Source organism: Oncorhynchus mykiss, chromosome 10 (assembly GCF_013265735.2).
Source record: "Oncorhynchus mykiss isolate Arlee chromosome 10, USDA_OmykA_1.1, whole genome shotgun sequence".
Classification (NCBI taxonomy): domain Eukaryota; kingdom Metazoa; phylum Chordata; class Actinopteri; order Salmoniformes; family Salmonidae; genus Oncorhynchus; species Oncorhynchus mykiss.
In genome coordinates this window covers 28,066,619-28,085,307 of record NC_048574.1, presented here as the reverse complement: position 1 = coordinate 28,085,307, position 18,689 = coordinate 28,066,619, and positions in this window count along the sequence as shown.

Genomic DNA, 18,689 nt, shown 5'->3' with positions numbered 1-18,689 from the left:
GCTGCTGGTGAGTCTCTGATCCACCTCTACGCAGACGACACCATTCTGTCTACCTCTGGCCCTTCTCTGGACACTGTTAACTAACCTACAGATGAGCTTAAACGCCATACAACTCTCCTTCCATGGCCTCCCACTGCTCTTAAATGCAAGTAAAACTAAATGCATGCTCTTCAACCGATCGCTGCCCGCGCCTGCCCGCCCGTCCAGCATCACTACTCTGGACGGTTCTGACTTAGAATATGTGGACAACTACAAATACCTAGGTGTCTGGTTAGACTGTAACCTTTCCTTCCAGACTCACATTAAGCATCTCCAATCCAAAATGAAATCTAGAATCGGCTTCCTCTTTCGCAACAAAGCATCCTTCACATATGCTGCCAAACAAATCCTCGTAAAACTGACTATCCTACCGATCCTTGACTTCGGCGATGTCCTTTACAAAATATCCTCCAACACTCTACTCAGCAAACTGGATGCAGTCTATCACAGTGCCATCCGTTTTGTCACCAAAGCCCCATATACCACCCACCACTGCGACCTGTATGCTCTCGTTGGCTGGCCCTTGCTTCATATTCTTTGCCAAACCCACAGGCTCCAGGTCATCTATAAGTATTTGTTAGGTGAAGCCCCACCTTATCTCAGCTCACTGGTCACCATAACAGCACCCACCTGTAGCACGCGCTCCAGCAGGTATATTTTACTGGTCACTCCCAAAGCCAATTCCTCCTGTGGCTGCCTTTCCTTCCAGTTATCTGCTCCCAATGATTGGAATGAATTGCAAAAAAAAATAATCACTGAAGCTGGAGACTCATATCTCCCTCACTAACTTTAAGCACCAGCTGTCAGAGCAGCTCACAGATCACTGCACCTGTACATAGCCCATCTGTAAACAGCCCATCCGACTACCTCATCACCATACTGTTTTTTTCTCCTTTGCACCCCATCTCTACTTGCATATTCATCTTCTGCACATCTAGTGTTTAATTGCTCAATTGTAATTATTTTGCCAGTATGGCCTATGTATTGCCTTACCTCTCTTATCTTACCTCATTTGCACACACTGTATATAGACTTTTTTTCCTATTGTGTTATTGACTATGTTTGTTTATTCCATGTGTAACTCTGTTGTTGTTTGTGTCGCACTGCTTTGCTTTGTCTTGGCCAGGTCGCAGTTGTAAATGAGAACTTGTTCTCAACTAGCCTACCTGGTTAAATAAAGGTGAAATAGAAATAAAATAAAAAGTGGTCAAAACATATTGATACAAAGCGCTGCTCTTCCCTAACAACACTATCAACAAGGCAGGTCTTATAGGCCCTAGTTTTGTCGCACCTAGACTACTGTTCAGTAGTGTGGTCAGGTGCCACGAAGAGGGACTTAGGAAAATTACAATTGACTCAACAGGGAAGCATTCCCCAATTTCGTGGTGTCTAATTGGTAGTTAGTCTTGCCCCATTGCTGCAATTCCTATACGGACTCTGGAGAGACTATGGTCGAGAGCCGTCAGTCCCCCGAAACACAACCCAGCCAAGCCGCACTGCTTCTTGACACAATGCCTGCTTAACACCTCCATTTTAAAGTAGTTAATTTATTATTCTTTTGTGTTTGAAAAAAGTGTAAAACTTTTGTTGGTGCTGGAGTCCTGTACCAAATCTTGTCATTTATTTATTATGGCCACTAGATGGCAGTGTTAAAGCCATTTACAAACCATAGCACGCAATTTGAAGAAGACGACACTGATTGTTGGCTGATGCTCCCAACCCATAGGAATCCCCACTCAGTTGGAAACAACTTTTTCACTCAGGCCCCCCTTTCAGCATTGGGGAACATCCTGCGCCCCACGTCTATTTCTATGGGCACAAGCAATGTTCATGACACAAACTGTTCACATCCCTCTTGTTGGTGGAGAGAATATTTTGCAGGTTTAAAGCTTATTTCCTGCAATTCTACACATTTTGTCATGGGGTGCACAGAAACTGTGGCAGTTTTAAAGCTATTTTTGCGATTCTATACATTCTGCAATGTCTAATATGATATTTGAGTCTTAAACATTACAACAAAATCTATGGGCTAAAAAACGTTAGCTTACATGGGCTAGTTGATCTGGAAATGTATACGTTATAAATAGCTCTCTAAGGTATGCAAAGACTGACATGACAAGAGGAAAACTGATGATGCATTACCCAATTTTGAAATTGCACCTTGTGCATTGTACTATTACAATTTTGAAGAGTAAATTGAAAGATGGACTGAGTTTCTTTAAAAATAATAAAGGAACCCCAGCCAACCCCTCCCCACAGTTTGGGAACCACTGGCCTAGGGAGGGCTTCTGTCATCAGTATATCCATAATCTTTGGTTGTCCTCACATACCCATTCACCATTGTAAGGGACAGATTGAAATTTACTGGAGGGGAGGGGCTAGTAAAACACAAGTTGTCATAAAAAAAATGCACACCCCTCCCCAAAGTAAAACACATTTTCACATGACCTTCCCCTTGTACTGTAAAATACACGGAATACCCTGTGTGTTAAATTAGGGTTGGACTGAAAACCCACAGGACAGTAGATCTCAAGGAAGAGGGTTGGACAGCCCTGCTTTAGGGTGGCTGTAGCTAAGTTTCCATCAAATTGGCCACAGATTTTCATGTGAGTATTGTAAAATCTTCATAAAAACAAAATGCCAATTCAGAGTTTTCAGGGAAGATTTTAATTTACTGGATATTTGAAAAATGTTAGGGACATTCATATGAATTCAGATCCAACCTGGCGCAGCCAGCGCCATCAAAAAATGGCAAAAACACTTTCTTGTGTTTAGATGTGTAGCATATGCAAAACTTTATACAATAATTGTCCACCTTTTCTAGTTTTCCCGGTTATCACCATTCTGCCTGCCCTGACCCCAAGACTACCTGCCGTTCTGTACCTTATGGACTCTGATCTGGATCACTGACCTCTACCTAACCTTGCCTTGACCTGTCGTTTTGCCTGTCCCCTGTTCTAGTAATACACTTTTGTTACTTCGACACTGTCTGCATGTGGGTCTTCTCCTGAAACGTGATAATTGCATGCAAAGGCCTATAGGCTTAGGTGTCCAATGTATGATGTAATATATATATATATATATATATATATATATATATATATATATATATATATATATATATATATATATATATATATTACACACACACACACACACACACAGTGCCTTCGGGAAAGTATTCAGACCCCTTGACTTTTCCCACATTTTGTTACGTTACAGCATTATTCTAAAATAAATAAATACAAATCCTCAATCTACACAATACCCCATAATGACAAAGATAACTGTTTTTTTTAGAAATGTTTGCAAATGTATTAAATTAAAAACAGATACCTTATTTACCGAAGTATTCAGACCCATTGTTATGAGACTTCAAATTGAGTTCAGGTGCATCCTGTAAGCATTGATCATCCTTGAGATGTTTCAACAACTTGGAGTCCACCTGCAGTAAATTCAATTGATTGGACATGATTTGGAAAGGCACACACCTATCTATAGATGGTCCCACAGTTGACAGTGCATGTCAGAGCAAAAACCAAGCAAAGAGGTCGAATGAATTGTCTGTAGAGCGCCGAAATATTATTGTGTGGAGGCACAGATCTGGGGAAGTGTACCAAACCGTTTCTGCAGCATTGAAGGTCCCCAAGAACACAGTGGCGTCCATCATTCTTAAAAGTTTGGAACCACCAAGACTCATCCTAGAGTTGGACTCCCGGCCAAATTGAGCAATTGAGGGTGAAGGGCCTTGGTCAGGGAGGTGACCAAGAACCCGATGGTCACTCTGATAGAGCTCCAGAGTTCCTCTGTGGAGATAAAGAAATGGAGCTGACAGAGAGGGCTGCAATGCTTCTAGCGCTTAGGAAACTTTGCAGTATTTTGTTTTTTAATGTGTTATTTCTTACATTGTTAGCCCAGAATCTTTGGGAGTGTTATTACATACAGCCGGGCAGAACTATTGGATATCAGAGCAGCAGTAACTCACCAGCATTACGACCAGGAATGCAACTTTCCCAAATCAGATCCTTTGTTCGTACCCCCAAGGGCAATTGAACTGATTAGAGGCCGATCCAAAACACAGCCGGCGGACGAGATGTACTCGGAGTGGTCTTCTAGTCTGACTTATGAGGTGCGCAATCCACCTACCACTTCCAAGTATATTACTCGCTAATGTTCAGTCTCTGGATAATAAAATTGACGAGCTCAGGGTAAGGATTTCCTTCCAGAGAGACATCAGGAATTGTAACATACTCTGTTTCTGTAGCGTTCGTCGTCTTCCTCTGATGAGGAGTATGAAATGTCGGACCAATGCGCAGCGTGGTATGTGTTCATTTTTATTAAATGAACACGGAAATAACAAAATAACAAAGAGAAATGACCGAAAACAGTTCTGGCTTGTGCAGACACACAACAGAAAACAGAAAATCACCCACGAAACACAATAGAAAACAGGCTCCCTAAATATGGTTCTCAATCAGGGACAACGATTGACAGCTGCCTCTGATTGAGAACCATACCAGGCCAAACACAGAAATAGCAAATCATAGAAAAACTAACATAGACAACCCACCCAACTCACGCCCTGACCATACTAAAACAAAGATATAACAAAATAACTAAGGTCAGAACGTGACAGTTTCACGGAAACATGGCTCTCTCGGGATATACTGTCTGAGTCCGTACAGCCAATTGGGTTCTCAGTTAATGGCGCAGACAGGAATAAATATAATTTTGGGAAGAAGAAGGGTGGGGGTGTATATTTCATGATTAACTATTCATGGTGTGATTGTGATAACATACAGGAACTCAAGTACTTTTATTCAGACGATCTAGAATACCTCACAATCAAATGCCGACTGTATTACCTCCCAAGATAATTCTCTTTGGTTATAGTCACAGCCGTGAATATTCCCCCTCAAGTCGATACCACGATGGCACTCAAATAAATTCACTGGACTTTATGCAAACTGAAAACCACAGGAAGTGTACAGGAGATGTTCTACCCACTCTGACTTTTAAAACCTACCCTAACCAGAAACCATGGATAGAAAACTGAAAGTGGAGTTGCAAAAAAATGGCTCAGACACGAGACGTACATTTGCCAACAGCATTTAAACTCAGTTTTTCACAATTCCCGACATTTAATCTTATTAAAAATTCCCTGTCTAAGGTCAGTTAGGATGACCACTTTATTTTAAGAATGTGAAATGTCAGAATAATAGTAGAGAGAATGATTTATTTCAGCTTTTATTTATTTAATCACATTCCCAGTGGGTCAGAAGTTTATATACACTCAATTAGTATTTGGTGGCATTGCCTTTAAATTGTTTAACGTGGGTCAAACGTTTCAGGTAGCTTCCCAAAATCAGTTAGGTGAATTTTGGCCCATTCTTCCTGACAGAGCTGGTGTAACTGAGTCAGGTTTGTAGGCCTCCTTGCTCGCACACACTTTTTCAGGTTTTCCCACAAATTTTCTATGGGATTGAGGTCAGGGCTTTGTGATGGCCACTCCAATACCTTGACTTTGTTGTCCTTAAGCCATTTTGCCACAACTTTGGAAGTATACTTGGGGTCATTGTCCATTTGGAAGACCAATTTGCAACCAAGTTTTAACTTCCTGACTGATGTCTTGAGATGTTGCTTCAATATATCCACATAATTGTTCTCCCTCATGACACCTATTTTGTGAAATGCACCAGTCACCCTCCTGCAGCAAGGCACCCCCACAACATGATGCTGCCACCCCCATGCTTCACGGTTGGGATGGTGTTCTTCGGCTTGCCTCCCCCTTTTCCTCCAAACATACAATGGTCATTATGGCCAAACAGTTCTATTTTTGTTTCATCAGACCAGAGGACGTCTCCAAGAGTACGATCTTTGTCCCCATGTGCAGTTGCAAACCGTAGTTTGGTTTATTTGTGGCGGATTTGGAGCAGTGGCGTCTAACTTGCTGAGCGGCCTTTCAGGTTATGTCGATATAGGACTCGTTTTACTGTGGATATAGATACTTTTGTACCGGTTTCATCCAGCATTTTCACATGGTCCTTCGCTGTTGTTCTGGGATTGATTTGCACTTTTCGCACCAAAGTACGTTCATCTCTAGGAGACAGAACTCGTCTCCTTCCTAACGGTATGACGGCTGCATGGTCCGATGGTGTTTATACTTGCATACTATTGTTTGTACAGATGAACGTGGTACCTTCAGGCGTTTGGAAATTGCTCCCAAGGATGAACCGGACTTGTGGAGGTCTTGACTGATTTCTTTAGATTTTCCCATGATGACAAGCAAAGAGGCATTGAGTTTGAAGGTAGGCCTTGAAATACATCCACAGGTAATTGACTCAAATTATGTCAATTAGCCTATTAGAAGCTTCTAAAGCCATGACATCATTTTCTGGAATATTCCAAGCAGTTTAAAGGCACAGTCAACTTAGTGTATGTAAACTTCTGACCCACTGGAATTGTGATACAGTGAAATAATCTGTCTGTAAATAATTGTTGGAAAAATGACTTGTGTCATGCACAAAGTAGATGTCCTAACCGACTTGCCAAAACTATAGTTTGTTAACATGACATTTGTGGAGTGGTTGAAAAACGAGTTTTAATGACTCCAACCTAAGTGTATGTAAACTTCCGACTTCAAAACTAGCCACGTCATGGACACCGACGTCTATCTTTCGGACAAGCTAAACACCTTCTTCACCCGCTTTGAGGATATCACAGTGCCAGCGACGCAGCCCACTACCAAGGACTGTGGGCTCTCCTTCTCTGTGGCCGACGTGAGTAAGACATTTAAGCGTGTTAACCCTCGCAGGGCTGCCGGCCCAGATGGCATCAGAGCATGCGCAGACCAGCTGGCTGGAGTGTTTACGAACATATTCAATCTTTCCTTAACCCAGTATGCTGTCCCCACATGCTTCAAGATGTCCAATCATTGTTCCTGTACCCAAGAAAGCAAAGGTAACTGAACTAATTGACTATTTTCCCGTAGCACTCACTTCTGTCATCATGAAGTGCTTTCAGAGACTAGTCAAGGATCATAATCATCTCTACCTTACCTGACACCCACTTCAATTTTCTTACCACCCCAACAGATCCACAGACGATGCAATCGCCATCGCACTGCACATGGCCTTATCCCATTTAGACAAGAGGAATATCTACATAAGAATGCTGTTCATTGACTAGCTCAGCATTCAACACCATAGTACACTCCAAGCTCATCATTATGCATGAGGCCATGGGTCTAAACCCCGCCCTGTGTAACTGGGTCCTGGACTTCCTAACGGCCGTCCCCAGGTGGTGAAGGTATGAAAAAACACCTCAACTTCGCTGATCCTCAACACTGGATCCCCACAAGGATGCATGCTCAGCCCCCTCCTGTACTCCCTGTTCTCCCATGACTGCATGGCCACACACATTTTCAACTCAATCATCAAGTTTGCAGAGGACACAACAGTAGTAGGCCTGATTACCAACAATGACGAGACAGCCTACAGGGAGGAGGTGAGGGCTCTCAGAGTATGGTGCCAGGAAAATAACCTCTCACCCAATGTCAACAAAACAAAGGAGCTGATCGTGGACTTCAGGAAACAGCAGAGGGTGCACCCCCTTATCCACATCGACGGGACCGCAGTGGAGAAGGTGGAAAGCTTCAAGTTCCTCTGCGTACGCATCACTGAGAAACTGAAATGGTCCACCACAGACAGTGTTGTGAAGAAGGCACAACAACATCTCTTCAACCTCAGGAGGCTGAAGAAATTTGGCTTGGCACCTAAAATCCTCACAAACTTTTACAGATGCACAATTGAGAGCATCCTGACGGGCTGTATTGCCGCCTGGTACGGAAACTGCACTGTCCGCAACCGCAGAGCTCTCCAGAGGGGGGTGCGGTCTGCTAAACGCATCACCGGGGTCCAACTACCTGCCTTCCAGGACACCTACAGCACCCGATGTCACAGGAAGGCTAAAAAGGACAAGGACAACAAGCACCCGAGTCACTGCCCGTTCACCCCGCTATCATCCAGAGGGCGAGGACTGTTAAATAGCCATCACTAGCATATTAGAGGCTGCTGCACTATATACATAAACTTGAAATCACTGGCCACTTTAATAATGGAACACTAGTCACTTTATAATGTTAACATACTTTGCATTACTCATTACTTATATTCTATCCAATTCTACTGTATCTTAATCTATGCCGCTCTGACATTGCTCGCCCAAATATTTCCATATTCTTAATTCCACTCTTTTACTTTACATTTGTGTGTATTATTGTGAAAAATTTAGATATTACTTGTTAGATATTACTGCACTGTTAGATCTAGAAAAACAAGCTTTTCGCTACACCCCAATAACATCTGCTAAACACGTGTATGTGACAAATAAAATTTGATTTGATTTGAGAACCTTCCAGAAGGACATCCATCTCTGCAGCACTCCACCAATCAGGCCTTTATGGTAGAGTGGCCAAAAGGAAGCCACTCCTCAGTAAAAGGCACATGACGGCCCGCTTGGAGTTTGCCAAAAAGGCCCCTAAAGACTCTCAGACCATGAGAAACAAGATTATTTGGTCTGATGAAACCAAGATTAAACTCTTTGGTCTGAATGCCAGGCATCACGTCTGGAGGAAACCTGGCACCATCCCTACTGTGAAGCATGGTAGTGGCAGCATCACGCTGTGGGGATGTTTTTCAGGGACTGGGAGACTAGTCAGGATTGAGAGAAAGATGAACATAGGAAAGTAGAGAGATCCTAGATGAAAACCTGATCCAGAGAGCTCAGGGCCTCAGACTAGGATGAGGGTTCACCTTCCAACAGGACAATGACCCTAAGCAAACAGCAACACAGGAGTGGTTTCGGGACAAGTCTCTGAATGTCCTTGAGTGGCCCAGCCAGTGCCTGGACTTGAACCCGATCAAACATCTCTGCAGAGTCCTGAAAATAGCTGTGCAGCGACGCACCCCATCCAACATGACAGAGTTTGAGAGCATCTGCGGAGAAGAATGGGGGAGCTCCCTAAAAATAGGTGTGCCAATTTTGTAGCATCAAACCCAAGAAGACTCGGCTGTAATTGCTGCCAAAGGTGCTTCAACAAACTACTGAGTAAAGGGTCTGAATAGTTATGTAAATGTGACATTTAAAAAAAAAATTGATATACATTTGCTAAAAATTCTAAAAAACTGGTTTTGCTTTGTCATTATGGGGCATTGTGTGTAGATTGATGAGGGAAAAAACGATTTAATAGATTTCAGAATAAGGCTGTAACGTAACAAAATGTGGTAAAGTCAAGGGGTCTGAATACTTTCCGTATGTACTGTGTGTGATATATATATATATACATATACATATACACAGTGGGGAGAACAAGTATTTGATACACTGCCGATTTTGCAGGTTTTCTTACTTACAAAGCATGTAGAGGTCTGTAATTTTTTATCATAGGTACACTTCAACTGTGAGAGACGGAATCTAAAATAAAAATCAAGAAAATCACATTAATTTTTAAGTAATTAATTAGCATTTTATTGCATGACATAAGTATTTGATACATCAGAAAAGCAGAACTTAATATTTGGTACAGAAACCTTTGTTTGCAATTACAGAGATCATACGTTTCCTGTAGTTCTTGACCAGGTTTGCACACATTGCAGCAGGGATTTTGGCCCACAGACCTTCTTCAGCTCCCTCCAAAGATTTTCTATTGGGTTCAGGTCTGGAGACTGGCTAGGCCACTCCAGGACCTTGAGATGCTTCTTACGGAGCCACTCCTTAGTTGCCCTGGCTGTGCGTTTCGGGTAGTTGTCATGCTGGAAGAACCAGCCACGACCCATCTTCAATGCTCTTACTGAGGGAAGGAGGTTGTTGGCCAAGATCTCGCGATACATGGCCCCATCCATCCTCCCCTCAATACGGTGCAGTCGTCCTGTCCCCTTTGCAGAAAAGCATCACCAAAGAATGATGTTTCCACCTCCATGCTTCACGGTTGGGATGGTGTTCTTGGGGTTGTACTCATCCTTCTTCTTCCTCCAAACACGGCGAGTGGAGTTTAAGCCAAAATGCTCTATTTTTGTCTCCTCTGACCACATGACCTTCTCCCATTCCTCCTCTGGATCATCCAGATGGTCATTGGCAAACTTCTGACAGGCCTGGACATGCGCTGGCTTGAGCAGGGGGACTTTGCGTGCGCTGCAGGTTTTTAATCCATGACGGCGTAGTGTGTTACTAATGGTTTTCTTTGAGACTGTGGATCCAGCTCTCTTCAGGTCATTGACCAAGGCCGTGCCATGTAGTTCTGGGCTGATCCCTCACCTTCCTCATGATCATTGATGCCCCATGAGGTGAGATCTTGCATGGAGCCCCAGACCGAGGGTGATTGACCGTCATCTTGAACTTCTTCCATTTTCTAATAATTGCGCCAACAGTTGTTGCCTTCTCACCAAGCTGCTTGCCTATTGTCCTGTAGCCCATCCCAGCCTTGTGCAGGTCTACAATTTTATCCCTGATGTCCTTACACAGCTCTCTGGTCTTGGCCATTGTGGAGAGGTTGGAATCTGTTTGATCGAGTGTGTGGACAGGTGTCTTTTATACAGGTAACGAGTTCAAACAGGTGCAGTTAATACAGGTAATGAGTGGAGAACAGGAGGGCTTCTTAAAGAAAAACTAACAGGTCTGTGAGAGCCGGAATTCTAACTGGTTGGTAGGTGATCAAATACTTATGTCATGCAATAAAATGCAAATTAATTACTTAAAAATCATACAATGTGATTTTCTGCATTTTTGTTTTAGATTCCGTCTCTCACAGTTGAAGTGGACCTATGATAAAAACAACAGACTTTTACATGCTTTGTAAGTAGGAAAACCTGCAAAATCGGCAGTGTATCAAATACTTGTTCAGGGGGACCTTGCGTCCATTGCTCGTGTTTCTTGGCCCAAGCAAGTCTTCTTCTTATTGGTGTCCTTTTGCAGTGGTTTCTTTGCAGCAAATTGACCATGAAGGCCTAACTCATGCAGTCTCCTCTGAGCAGTTGATGTTGAGATGTGTCTGTTACTTGAACTCCGTGAAGCATTTATTTGGGCTGCAGAATCTGAGGCTGGTAACTCTAATGAACTTATTCTCTGCAGAAGGGGTAACTCTGGGTCTTCCTTTCCTGTGGCGATCCTCGTCAGTTTCATCATAGCGCTTTATGTTTTTTTGCGATTGCACTTGAAGAAACGTTCAAAGTTCTTGACATTTTCAGGATTGACTGACCTTCATGTCTTAAAGTAATGATGGACTGTCGTTTCTCTTTGCTTATTTGAGCTGTTCTTACTATAATATGGACTTGGGTCTTTTACCAAGCTATCTTCTGTATACCAACCCTACCTTGTCACATAACAACGTTTAACAAGGCACACCTGTTAATTGAAATGCATTCCAGGAGACTACCTCATGAGGCAAATTGAGAGAATGCCAAGAGTGTGCAAAGCTGTCATCAAGGCAAAGGGTGGCTACTTTGAAAAATCTCAAATATATTTAGATTTGTTTAACACTTTTTTTGGTTACGAGATTATTCTATATTCAAATATTTCAAAGTTTTGATGTCTTCACTATTATTCTACAATAAAGAAAATAGTAAAAATAAAGACAAACCCTTGAATGAGTAGGTGTGTCCAAACCTTTGACTGGTACTGTATATAGCCTATATAAAGGAAGTGAAGTTATGGCCTAACCCCAGAGAGATAGTGATATGCTGGTGGACTGCTATGACACCAACATCTATTTCTTTATGTCAGATGGCAACTGCTTCTGCTATACAGATATAGACGTACAGGAGGGTAATTCATAAATGTTCCATCCTCATATTTTTTTTAAAGATAAGCATCATATTGTTAGATTATATAAGTAACTTTGGTAGGCCTGAAACAGTCCTCACCTCAAGTTCAACTGTCGGAGTCGGTTGGAGCGCCGGGGTGCACTGACTTCATATCATTGGCCTGCAGTAGCTAAAGCTTAATAATATCACACCATACCAAACCTTCACAAACGTTTCTGAACTTTGTTAGGGTCATAACAAAAACAGAAGAGCAAATGTAAACCAGGGTAAAAACACACTACCCTCCCCTGTGCTGCCCCAAAAAACCACACAACCCTCCCCTATTTTGGACCACCCTTTGAAGTAGGGAATGGCGGTGAGATTTGAAGAAAATACAAATATATTATTGTACATGTTAAAGGCCGCCGGATTTACAGCTCTTTCCAAACTTTGGAATAATTTAGAAGAGGGCACAGCTTTCTTCCCAGTCCCTATTGCACTTCATATTTCCACCACACAGTGGTGCACAGCATTCGCCAAACAGCATCCCTGGATCCCTGGATCCCTGGATCTCTTGGAAGTCAGCGATTCAATGTTAAGTGAGTTAGGATATGAGGTAGGCTATAACTTTTCAGACATATCCCTTCAAAAAGCTTTAATGTTATTCGATTTCTATTGAACGCACATAAGGAATAGTTGTTGTAAAGTTCTGCAAGCCTTTGGTGGGCTTGAATGGGAAACCAAACAATCATATAGTCTACTACTGAGGGTAGGATAATATTGTTTAGTGGCGAATGAAACAGTCTACCTTGGCCTACTTCCATATCACATAATGAGTGAGGTGTGGTATGTCCTTTGTTGAATGATCTAATGAATCTTGACTCTTGTCAGTGATGCTTTTGCAGTCAATTTGTCTGCGATGGGTGACATTCCTCTATGCTACTGTCTAATCATGCATTCTAGCTTCCTCGAGTCATTCCATGTCATTTCAACAAGCCATGACACCCACCATCACAGATTGTTCTGAAATCGTTTCTGTAGTTTCTGAAACATTATTTTGTAGAAATTTTATTTTGATTTCTGAGAAATTCAGCTAATTGATTGCACCTAAATTGGCCCTTTTGTTTTATAGGATTCACATAATATTCAACAAATAAAGTACATCTGTACCCAACATCCGATTTGGACCAAACCTCTTCCTACCTTTGAGTAAAGTGGAATCCAATAAAATGGTCAAAAGCCACCCATGGACAACCCACATCCCACACGTATCCCACCCCAACAAACATTCTTTCTTATTGACCCCCATTTGTAAAAGAGCCAACTTCCTTGTAGATTTTTTTTGTCATACAGAAATAACAAAGCATGTCAAAAAAACTGCTGTGTTGTTAATTATACGTGTAACCAGGTAAAAAATCCAGACCAACATTTCTCAAAACTCTAACTTAGGGAAATAGAGCCTGCGGGAAGAGCCTTATGGCTTCAGGTTATTTGGCATGGAAAATGGGGACCCGTTTGTAACTCCACTCACTAATTTTAGCTGTGTAGTTCATCTGTTGGTTTTGCTGGTCAAATCATTAAAGAAAATGTTATTCGTCACATACACGTGTTTAGCAGATGTTATTGCAGGTGTAGAGAAATACTTGTGTTTCTAGCTCTGACAGTGCAGTAATATCTAACAATTTCACAACATATACCCAATACACACACATCTAAGTAAAGGAATGGAATTAAGAATATATAAATATATGGACGAGCAAAGTCAGTGGCATAGACTAAGATACAGTAGAATAGAATTGACTACAAAGTCAGATGAGATGAGTAATGCAAAATATGTAAACATTATTAAAGTGACTAGTTTTCCATTTATTAAAGTGGCCAGTGATTTCAAGTCTATGTATATAAGCAGAAGCCTCTAATGTGCTAGTGATGGCTATTTAACAGTGTGATGGCCTTGAGATAGAAGCTGTTTTTCAGTCTCTCGGTCCCAGCTTTGATGCACCTGTACTGGCCGCGCCTTCTGTATGATAGCAGGGTGAACAGGCAGTGGCTCGGGTGGATGTTGTCCTTGATGATCTGTTTGACCTTCCTGTGACATCGGGGGCTGTAGGTGTCCTGGAGGGCAGGTGGTGGTCTTGGCTAGTTTATTGTTCTGGTCGGTAGCTAGCTAGCACTCACTCACGTGGCTGCTAGCACCTTCATGAAAAGGGGCATGAGGGAAAGCCTACAATATTATGTTTTTCTAAGTAGTGAGAATGCTCAGGAGCAGGAAATGTAGAAACATTTTGACATGTTGTACTTAAATGTAGTTTTGTAATTGACGAAAACAAGAAGATTGAGTTTAAAAAAGGTGAAGTTTTTGTGTGAGACAAAAGGGTAACCTAGCGAGGCAACCACTGGTTGTTTTTCCCAAAGGCGGGCTGGTTGTGACGATCTATCTAATTCCGACTGGGACTCATTCCAGCATGATGATGCAAGAGGACAATGGTTGAACCAATAAGCACATTATTTTTCATTTTATTAAGGTAAGCAAAGTTGATTAATAAATTCAAATATATGAAGCCAAAATCATATGATAAACTATTGCTAGGCTAGATAAAGTTTTATTAGAATTTGAGCACTGTTTGTAAGCTAGCTAGCTAGCTAACTTTGCTAGCAAGCTAGCTTGACAGGAAAAGGCTAGATTACTTTAATTAACCACTTTACCAGATAGTTAGCTAACTCTTACAAACATACGTAATTTTTATATTATGGAATAGAGCTACAGATCCAGCCTGACATTACCAATGTAATTAATTGTTACTTTTTATTTTAGTATTTCAGTGTGGAGTCTGTTTCATGAAGCCATTAGAAGACTGTTGCTGACCTCTTTTGAATACAGGTGATGGGCAGAGAGCTGACTGAGAGGAAGTTTGTATCTAAATTATTTATAATAAATTGTGTAATTAGTCTTGGTGATTCAATAGCCTAGTTAATCATTACATTACTTTTAACATGGTCTCAATGTTTTGTTCAGTCTGGCAGTAACCTAACTATCAGAGGCAGAGAATCTCTCTTTCCCTGCTAGTGACAACTGGATGTAAGTTGGTCTTATAATTTACATCATAATAATTATGCATAGCATTTTGTCTTCATTTTGGCAGATTAACTCATGCTTATTTCTGAAGATTAACTCGTGTTTTTGCTCCTTTTTTCTTCTCCTCAGGAACCAGCCAGGCTGTATTGTTCCATAAAGAAGTCAGCCTTAGTTGGTATCAAGATTGGCGTGGGCCATTATCCAAACAATGAGATGCCTCCCCAGCCACCCATGCATATTTCCAAAATATTTTAGCATATAATGACAATAAAATCTGGCCTTTATTTAATTGTTTATTATATTATATTCTTAGCTAAAAATATTACTATTTATTAGTAGTAACCATATGTCACCTATACGCTGGGAATCAGGAAACAGGTGCAGAAGATGAGTTTGATAATGAAGAATGCAGATTAAAAAAAACATGAGAAGCGTACAGATCGTGAATGAAAACAAACCAATACTGCCTGATGACTGAGGCTACTGAGGGCTAAATAAAGGAAGGTAATCAAGGTGATGATGAGGTCCAGGTGTGCGTAATAATGGGGAGCAAGTGTGCGTAATGATGATTGCCAGGGGCGGTGGTTAGTAGACCGGCAACGTCGAGCAGGAGTAGGCGTGACAGTACCAGGAGTAGCAGGTTCCTGGTGGAGAGCTAGACCGATCACCAGGATGGAACCAGGATGGAACATGGGAGCCTTACTGCGGTGGCATTCACCTGCTCCTTCTGGCGGTGGATGGCACGCTGGAGCCTCACATGGGCAGCGTTGCAAACCTCCTCTGTGCACCAAAACCACTTGTCCACTGCAGGGGCCTCGGTCTGGCCACGGGGCCAGGGCCAGCTGATGCCCCAGGACGCAATGGAAGGAAGTCAGCCTGGTGGAGGAGTGACGAAGTGAGTTCTGGGCGTACTCTGCTTTCACAAGGCAATTCAGAGAAACAGATGGTAATTTTCGTGCGCATAGAAATGAGTCTCGAGTGCATCCAGGTGTGTGTGCCGCGGCAACTTTTCTTCACAATAAACAAACCGGCTCATTTTGTTCAGAACCGCCCAGGGTATGATGCCTTGTCCTCTTGTAACTGTACACCCCCCCCCCCCCCCCCCCCCCACACACTCACTCAGTCTGGCTTTAAACATACTCTTGGAAGTTGTAATAGTAGAATGCACAAGGTGCAATTTCGGAATTGGGTAGTGCATCATCAGTTCCTCTTGTCATGTTGGTCATTGCAGACCTTAGAGAGCTAGAAATGTCCAGATCAACTAACCCATGTCCAGCTGATGTATTTTTATTTAGATTTTTTATCCCATTTATATTGTTGTAATTTTTTAGTCACTCAAATATCACATTAATACACATTAGACATGGCAAAATGTGTAGAATTTCATGAAAATTACATTTTCTTTGAAACCCATGACAAAATTTGAAGAATTCCAGGACATAAGCTATGAAACTGCAAAATTCTCTCCACCAACCAGTTTGGACACTACATTACAGTAGAGTAGAGGGGCGGTAGGTAGCCTAGCAGTTAGAGCGTTGGGCCCGTAACCGAAAGGTCGACAAGGTGTTCAATCCTACTCTGCTTCCGGGCTCTGTAGTATCGAGATTGGAATGTGACTGTTGAACATAGAGACACTTGGACATCAAAAGGTTGAATAATTGAACAGTATTTCTGTATTACAAGCAGTTGGAGTGGTCCATGGACACTTAAGGAACAGTCATGTCGAGCTTGTTTCAATTGGTGACCTCAGGAGGACAGGAGACAAACATTACTGTTTCTTTGTTTGTATACACATCTCAATTATGGGATTTGCATCTGAATGTTGAAAAAATATATGATTGAGTATAGGGATACTTTTGGAAAGATAACAATGTGATCTTAGTTTTCTAAAAGAAAATAGTTTTTCATAGTAATTTAGGATCAGTCAGTGGCCACGCCCTGGTGAGCACAGATATTACAGGGCGGCATGGAACGCCCAATTTTCTACTAAGTATAAAACCCACTTCCGACAAAATTGTCATTAGACCAGAAAACATGGCAGCTGTCGCTACATGTTGAAATGGTTCGCAACTCTACCAAAGGACAAGGCCAGAGAACGGGGAGATCATTCCCACGTTGAAATGACTAAGAAATCTACAAACTAAAGAACAATTATTCAGGCTGTAGTTGTTTAAGTACTTTAGTTTGGTAAACGCATCCGGTCGAATTACCAAATTGTACTCTGATGTATCCATTATAACAAGATACATCTACGAAAGACTTTGATCTCTGGTGGACAAACCAGAGACTTTCTGTCGACAATCTATCAAGCAGACAGACTGGAGATCACAGAGAGGGACAACAAAGGCATACACTCGTAAATATGTAAATTGCTATTTATTTTCGAATGAGTGGTTGTTCATGTTCAAAGTATTAGCATTTCCATGAGTGTAGTTATCAACTCTAAATTTCCCACTTTTGAGCTGTCCCCACCCCTTTCCTTTCTCTACCAAGGCATCATATTAGTTTCGTCCACGAGGGATTTTTCTTTGTGTCATGTTAGTAACCAATGTATGACCTACTATGTGTTTATGTAATTCTGTGATTGATTAGTTAGTTAGTAAATAAATAATTAAGCCAATTTGTATATCGCTGATTCATGATTTATGTTAGGGTTCGTGCAGATATCCAAGGTGTTTGCAACATTCAGGTATGAGATTGATGAGGTAATAATACTTAATAGAAGACTGTAATCGATAAGATATGAAAATATCTGAAGAGTTAATTTGGGAAATAGACTCTATAAACATTTTCCCGTGGTGCCCCAACTTCCTAGTTAATTAAAGTTACATGATTAGTTTAATCACATAAGGAATAATTACACATAGATAATTGATTTGATAATATAACAGTCTTCACATTTAATGATAGTCATGCTACGACAGTGCAGTATTGTAGAGTTCAGTACAGTAGAGCACACTAGAGTAGAGTATATCGTACTGTACTCAACATATCTACTTTACTGTACTGAACTCTACTATGCTTTACTGTGATGTCCAAACTTGTGAAGATGTCTGATTGTTTCAGATTTGGTCTGGTCCGAACCAACCACATGTGGTCTTGTTTGGGGGAGGAGCTCATTACAATAATAGCCCGTGTGTAGAATAATACCCAAGTATGCAAAATAAAGATATTGCACATTTCTACTTTTGTGTACCTATTCAGGATTCATCACCATGAAGATAATTATATTAATTTCCATAGTTATGCATTTCTATATACTACAGATCAGGGACCAATGATGTAATTCTGTTACCATAATTCCATTACCGGATGTAAATCCACTTTACCTACTGGAGCTCAGTAAGACATCTTTGAAAATCAATTCAGAGCAGATATTTAAGAGTTTTGTAGTTGCATAAAAAACCTGAAGGAGATTATACTGTAATTCTGTTAACAAACTTTGCATCTGCACATTTCCAGTAAATGTGCTTTTGTGATTTTTTTGTGTGTGTAAATTCTTCAAAGAAGTCATTGTGCATAGAGATGTATGGTTTGTTTGGCAAACAATTTAATGTGAAAAATCTGAGTCAAAGCATAATTCCATTATCGTGGAATTGCCCGTTATCTAAAGTGCACTTATCTGAAATCAGGAGTGGACTGTATCAATACATTTTAATCACTTTGGCATTCCATGGTGCAATTCACTTTCCTCTCCCAGAAGAATATTCTGACTTTGTCTTGATTCAAATGCATTATATGTTTTGGCTCTGAATTGTTTTATTTCCTCAGTTGCT